The sequence below is a fragment of the Chanodichthys erythropterus genome, chromosome 24, assembly GCF_024489055.1.
Source record: "Chanodichthys erythropterus isolate Z2021 chromosome 24, ASM2448905v1, whole genome shotgun sequence".
NCBI classification, from domain to species: Eukaryota; Metazoa; Chordata; class Actinopteri; order Cypriniformes; family Xenocyprididae; genus Chanodichthys; species Chanodichthys erythropterus.
In genome coordinates, this window is record NC_090244.1 from 26,296,554 (window position 1) to 26,304,662 (window position 8,109).

The 8,109-nt window shown below is 36.5% G+C and overlaps 1 pseudogene; it reads left to right on the forward strand.

Annotated features, from left to right (window-relative positions):
• The first annotated feature begins 1,230 nt into the window (after positions 1–1,230).
• Positions 1,231–3,726, forward strand: LOC137014918 (intelectin-like; annotated as a pseudogene).
• Positions 3,727–8,109: the final 4,383 nt, after the last annotated feature.

Consider the following 8,109-nt stretch of genomic DNA (forward strand, 5'->3'; position numbering starts at 1 on the left):
GGCAAGCACAATTGTATAAAATTATTGTCACAACAAGACACTTAAAACACTCCAAATACTTTTGCTGCATGTTCAGTTTATTTATTGGAAATGAGTTGCAACATTTGACTTCATTGCACTCAACTCAAAATGAAAGTAAATGAAAGTTAATGTATCATGCTTTTGAGTTGGGATAATATGAATTATTTTTATTGACAGCTGAAACTGGCCGTTTCAAGCATCGTAATTGTTGTTTTAATAATAACAACTATTTTTATTGCCTTTACGTGTATTGGTTCTGTAAAATTTTCTGTAAATGCTTATAGGTTTGGGATTATTTTTCTTTTCTTTTTTTAAATGAATTTATTTATTGCCAGAAGCATACTTCACTGTATTCCACAAAGTGTCCTCCGTTTTTGGTGTTATGATTATTATTATTTATTTACTTTTTTTTTTTTTTTTTTTTTATTATTAATCAGATAAAATCTAAATCTAAAATGATACATTTTAAATTGAATCCATTAAAATGGATTACCTCTGTAATTTCTCCTCATAGTCTCTTCTGTGGCTCTATCTTCACTTCATCACTTCACTTTTTAATACCTTTTTAGTATTTTCATTTTCATTAGACTTTAATAGTTTTTATTTTTGTCCATTAGTAAGTTTCATCATCAAGCACTTCCTGACCAGGGTTTCCCATGTAAACCTTTAGTTGATGTAGATTAGTACTTTTTCGCTAATTAATTTATGCATTTAAGCCACTTTAGACACCATGACCACAAAACCTGTTACTTTACTACTTTACATGGAAATGTTAGGTTAATATGCTTTCTTGTTCCGATAATAGAAAAAATGTCAGTTTAATCAGAACGTTTGCTTTTTAGTAAACATTCTTCACACAAAACATTGAACCAAACACGTCACCATTTCAGGTTTGCAAGTTTTCAGAGTGTTTTTAATCATGAAGAACTGTTCTCCATTACTATGCAGACTGTTAATATGTTCTTATTTCTTAGGCACCACTTTTGACTATTCGTAAGACTGCCCTTGTTTTATAGACACACACATCTCTTACTTGTTACTATATTTCTCAATATGCCATATATGGTACGGTTTTATATCTGTACTATGATTGGATGTCCAGGACATCCTGAAGGTTATTGCTTGATCTTGTTTGTATAAATATGATATCTCACACTGCTGCTGCCACATTGAGGCACCTGTTTCCAACTGATGACTGATAACTTCAAGGCTTCAGATAGTCTACCTTAAAAGACAATCTAACAGATCTGGTGGCTCATCCGGGATATTCCCAAGACACACTGGACAGAAAATCATCCTTTCTTACAAAAATGTTTTTTGGGATCCTTCTCAGTCTCGCACTGAGTTTATGCTGCTGTGATGCTAAATGCAGTAATTGTAATTATCTGATTTGATTGATACTAATTTATCTAATTAACTCTATTGTCCTCTCCATTTAGGTGTCACACTTGAAATGTAACTTCTTTTTTTTCAGGAAAACCAATGTAATATATTTTTGTTCAATAATATTTTTTGATTATTATTTAATATTTTGAGGGTATTTCATGATACTAGGCAATATTTATACAATTTTTATTAGTCATTTTTCTAATATATTTTTAAATTATTTTTCAATTGCATTTAAAATCAATTTTCTTTTAAGGTAGATTAGTGCCATCTGGTGGGAGTAAAAAAATGAAAAACTTGCCTAATGCCATGGTGTAACCAGTGTTTACTCTTTTTATTATCTTTCTGCAGTGGGAGCTATGTTTGTAGAAACAGAAGCATCATGTAATATAATTACTGATACCAACAGCAACCAGGAGCTTAAAAAACTTCAGGACAGAATTAAATATGTTGCTCGAAGCTGCAAAGAAATTCTTGACAAATATCAAGTTTATGAGGGTATGGTATTTTTTAAATTTATTTGTGTTATCTTAAGTAACAACTCAATTTAGGTGACTCAGCAATGCTTTTGTTAATGCAGATGGCCTGTACTATCTGACCTCACCATGAGGGGTCCTTTACCAGACGTTTTGTGATATGACCACTGCGGGCGGCGGCTGGACGCTGGTGGCCAGCGTTCATGAAAACAACATGTATGGAAAGTGTACTGTTGGTGATCGCTGGTCTAGTGATCAGGGCAGCAACGCAAACCGGCCTGATGGAGAAGGAACATGGGCAAACAAAGTCACATTTGGAACTGCAGAGGCCGCTACAAGTGATGATTATAAGGTAATTTTTTATTACATTCACAATTAAAACATGTTAATCTACAAAATGAATTGACAGTCTGTTTCTTCTCTGCCATAGAATCCTGGATACTTTGAAATTACAGCACAGGATGTGTCTGTGTGGCATGTTCCTAATAATATGGTGATGGAAAACTGGAGCACTGCCTCCATCCTGAGATACCACACTGAAAATCGCTTCTTAACTCAACACGGAGGAAACCTTTTCAATTTATTCAAGGTCAGACAAACTTTGACAGCAGCTTTGAGTTTTACATAAAATATAAGTTAAAGGCAAAAGACTACAATTCTGTAAAAAAAAAAAAAAAACCTTTTTATGTTATTTTCCCAGAAATTCCCTGTGAGCTTTGGAATCGGGACTTGCAAAACTGATAATGGACCTGCTATTCCAATAGTGTATGATACTGGAAATGTGGATTCTACCAAAAAACTGTATGGACCTAATACAAGAGGTACAGCAATTCCTCTTGGGCCAATATTTTTCAAATATTTTAAAGAAAGTAGCTACACTGACTGACATAAAATCTGTGTATTATTCAGTGATGGTGTAGGCCAGCACTATCTCACGACCAATTTGTTCGTATTTTACAAGGTGGGTAATTTGTACGAATTCATACAACGTCATTCGTACAAATTCATACGATTTGTATAAACCCCAGTGACCGGTAGGTTTAGGGGAAGTTTAAGGTCATATGAATTCATACAAATTAGCCACCTCGTATAATACTTACAAATGGCTGTGAGATCAGGTTATTCAGGCCTATTATTTACAAAGCATCATCAATGTTGAGATGGAATCACTTTAATTAATGAATGCCATTCTGTATGCATGGACCATGACAGACCATCATCAATTATATATTCTGTGCTTTTTTCAGCAATATTTGAGCCTGGATTCATCACATTCAGAGTCTTCAACAATGAAAAGGCAGCCATGGCACTTTGTTCGGGCGTTAAACCAACCGGTTGTGACACTGAACATGTGAGCTAAACAAATATTTTTGATTATTTACAACAATGTTCATGAACAGCATTTGTGAAGTGCTTCTGATCACCACAGGCAATAATTCATGCTTTAGTGTATAAATGAAGAGGAAATGTATTTACAGTAATACAGTTACAACAGAAGTAAATCAGCTGCAATGTTATATGAGGAAAAGGGTATTTTTTGTTGTTATTAATGTACTCATATTTTTGCAGTTCTGTGTTGGTGGAGGTGGACACTTTCCTGAGGCGGTCCCTAGACAGTGCGGGGACTTTCCGAGTTTCGACTGGGATGGCTATGGTACTAATACAGGATGGAGTGCTTCCAAAGAGATAACTGAAGCAGCTGTACTTCTTTTTTATCGCTGACCTGCTTCCTTTCCTTCTGTCAGAGATATACGACATTGATTAATATCTGAATACACAATCATTTGCTCAAATATATTTCTTATATTTCTTAAATATTTTCTCTTTTTGTATTATCTAAGAATGTGTATGGTGTTTGTAACTGATGAAAAAAAAAAAAAGAAAACTGTCAGATTAGCCGTTTATTGGCAGGCTTTTAATGCATATAACCTACTTTTAACTTCTCAGTGTTCATGGGTTTTTTTTTTTTTTTTTTCAACTGTTCACAAATGGAAACAAATGTATAATGTTCAAATAAAACCAATGGGTTGACAATGCTGTTCAAACAATGGATTCAAAATCTATTTTAAGTTTCATAGTTTATGAGTTTCACTTAAAATATTCCATGATCATATTCCATAACACATTTGGTTACATTCTGTTCTGCTAATAAAGCCTGTTATTACTTATTCGTCTTCGAGTTCACATCTCTCATAAATATTTATAAAAAATAAAGTTACATACTGTAGAACATCTTTTAAATAAGTACCAAACTTTATCTTAATATAGCCTACTGTTGTATGTTGTGCAGCAGACGAGGTTAAAGCCAAATTGGAAAACCTACGAGATACATTCATGAGGAAAAATATATTCTCTTTCAGCGCCATCTTGCATGAATTAGCTGGAGACGATCAATAGTTTTTCACTCCTGCCAAAGTTACACTTGGGGCGGAGCCAGACATTGTAAACATTCGGGACTCAGCCCAAATCTATACTTGACCAATGACATTTAATTTTCTGTTAACAGTTTTACTGACATAAAAGGAGCTTTTGTAGTAGTATTCTTGTTAAAAAATGTACATTATTTGGCACTGTTATTTTTTAAAACTCTACTGGGTGTGTCTCCTGTAGGGGGGAAAATTTAACATTTTAAGGTTAAATGCATCAATCTGGGGCACTTTGAGAGCTCAAATCTGAGAGCTTAAGCCCATACAGTGTGTAAATTGAACAAAGAAACAGTGTTGACTTGTACCTGGACATTAAAAAGGGTTCAAACATCTTTGTAGTTGTGATATAGAGTCTCAGTCTACATTGTGTATTAGGATGCCAAACAATTATCAGGCTATACAATAAAACATAATGTTTTACATAACATAATATAATAATGTTTTAATACTATATAATTATTCATGACAGTAATTTCCATATATTGTAACAAATGCACTCTAAAATAAATGACATTTTTTATTAGTTACTTACTTTACAAAACAGTATTGGGAAATTATAACACTTTTGTACTAATCTCTAAGAGAAATCCTTGAGCTTTTATTTTGATCATCAGATCACCAGCTGATCGCGTGAGCAAATGTGCGCACTTCTCTTTAAAACACGCAGCACAGACAGACTGTATATATACTTAATCACTGTATTTTGCTGTTTTATAAAGGCACAAAGCCTTATCACAGTTCCGATTTTAGTTTGTTGGTAAAATACAACGTAGTAGCCTATGTTTTAAATTTTCAGTTCATTATAAAATGGTGGCGGCCGCACAGGGTTATTAATGGGAAACACTGAATATATGTTTAACTGACAAATTTGCTAAAGTTGTCATAACTATTAGTTGTTATATCATAACAAAAACCCTTCAACCGGACCGAACGAGCATCTCGAGGCCTGCCGCTGTTCTGAGTGACAGGAGGCATGTCTGTGTTCAGCTGCTGTGTGCGTGAACGCGCTGTCGGAGAGAAGAGAGAGAAAGCGCTGCTGGTGTATGGATACTTATGATGAATACTGTAGAAAAGCGGTATTGGACTGTTTAACATATTTCAATAGAGAGATATATTTAGAAAAAGTATATTTAGAGAGCACTATTAAGAATCCTCAAACCTGAAAGATTCGGGGCTTTTGGGAAAACATTCGGGGCTCCAGCCCCCTTAGCCCACCCCTAGCGCCGCCCCTGGCTACATCGCAAGACTGTAGCTGTACGTAGAGTTCAAATATAAAATTGAGTTAAATATAGCTAGTAAATAAATGATGGGGAAAGAAAATTGGTGCATCTTGTTTTTCAACTCTCGACTACCCGGAACAAAACCCCAGTGAACATGTCATCGCCCCATTAACAGAGTTAATTAACAGAGTGGCTGCATTTAACCTTGCTTTTTACCTTTACTTTATGCTAAAATAATCATTTACTAATTAATCAGGGATACATTCCATATGTGAACATTTCATTAAAAGAATTTAAGGTTCTCTGATTTATGGTACAAAATGGCCAGAATTTGTGAAGGTTTGCTCCGTCAAAGAGAGGGCGCACTGCCTGCGGTAGGGAAAATATTGGCTTAAGTGATGGACTTGTATATTTTTATTCACTGCTTTGCTCAAATGTAACAGTCTTGTAATTTATTTTTAGAGTTTTTCCAGCAAATATGTGTAACCTTTGGCTAAAAGTAACGGCAACCCCGACTACGCCACCTAGGCGATCTACCCAGGAAAAAAAAAATATATAGTTATACCCAAAAAGAAATTTTCAACCAAAATGAATTACAATAAAATGAAGGACCCTACTGGTTCGGTAAGAATTAAGGACAGAGACGTGACTTTCCACAAATATAATATTAATTTATTTCACAAATCAACAACTGTAAAATCTTCTTAAAAGGAGAATCTCTTCAGCAGTTGACCAGTTAGTTACTCACAATTACTATGGGACCAGTATGAGTTTCACAGAAGGGACACAAACCACAGCAATCAGTACATCACCATCATTAGAAATAAGTGATAAAAACCAGGACCACAGGACCGCGACGTCTACAGCCAGTCGTATCCTCGTTGAAAAACGGGAACATGGAGTGGATATATGAAAAGCAGTGGAAACGCGTATATCAAACGTATATCAATATGATATAAAAATATATAGAAGCAGGTGTATCAAGAGTTTCACAAACTGGTTCTTCAAACAAGTAAATTCTAACAGGTATTTCAAACAGCTATAAACAGCAGCTATAAACAGCAGCTAGCGCTCAGGCCACACCTGAAAAACAAAAAAACAAAACAAATAAAGTTTCAAATAATTTCCCCCTTACAGAAAAAGAACCCCAGAGAAAAATATCTTACCTCCCAAGCGGAACTCAGACTACGGTAACCTTGTTACCGTAATGATAATGATTATTACACACATCCCTGATGACAAACGTGTATTTAGACTAAAATCTGGAACTATGAGAAAGGCAACCAATTGAGCAACTTACCAGGGAAAAGCAACAGGAAATAAGCCACAAGACCTTTTCTGCCCACAACACACAAGGGAATCACGGCGCTATACTTGGACATGCTTTTTATAAAGCCACTGACATGCGTTGCTGATTACACCGCACAGGTGTGTTCCATAACAGAACGCAGCTCCAGCTCAGGGGACACGTCCACTGCGGTGAAGTATACACCATTAAAGAAAAATAAATAAAAGAAAGCTCAACCTGTCACATTCTACCCCTTGAAATTCGTCAACCCAACGATATTAACTCCAAGGCCTAAAAAGAGTGGAAACATTATTATTCACAGTTATCTGAGAGTTCACAATACCCCCTCTACCCCCAAACGTCTCTGGCAAGTGATGGACATTGGAATGGTAGCCTGCAGTTGTTCGTGTAGTCCGACGTAACGGTACTCTTACAGTAGGAACTATGCCCTCTGATGCCACTGAAACGTCACTAGGCAAGGAATCATGGCTTAGAAGCGGGTCAGGAGCAGGGATACTACTAGATAACATTGAGATGCCCTCAGGGCTGTGGAGCAAAGATGGAGCATGAGTAGCAGGCAGCGGAGGTGGACAAACACTTGGTACTATAACTGGGAGGGAAATTTCTTGCTCTGAAGACACTAGCAAACACATATCATCATCTGATAGGTCTCCAGATTCCACTGAGGCTTGATCAAATTCTGAAGGGGAGTTAAAAGGCTCTGCAAAATTCTGCCCAGATGGTTGAGCTCTTAACAGAGTACGATGCACGTGTCTTACTTTTTCCAGATCATCAACAGGGACAATGGTGTACACAGACCCACCTGGTGTAGGGGCTCGCGACACTTTATAAACCACGGAGCTCCAACAATCTTGAATCTTTGCCCGGCATCGAACACAAAGGTCCCGCAAATACACCAACTGACCTTGACAAAGAGGTTCATCCTGTACTCTCCGATCATGTCGCTCTTTTTTTCCCTGTCTGCTGCAGCCTTTAGGTGACTTCTAGCCCCATCAAAGGCCACTTGAAGTCTTGCCTGATGATCATAAATCCAGTCATGAACACTACCTTGAGTTGGAGCCTCAATCCTGCCCAAGAGGAAGTCAACAGGCAATTGTGGATCTTGCCTAAACATCAAGAAATATGGGGATTGGTTTGTAGACTGGTGTGGGGTAGTATTATAGGAGAAAACCACTTGAGGGAGATATGCTGCCCAGTTTTTCTTCTTACAAGATGGTAGAGTGTGCAGTAAATTGTGCAGGGTGCAATTAAAGCGCTCACATTGACCATTT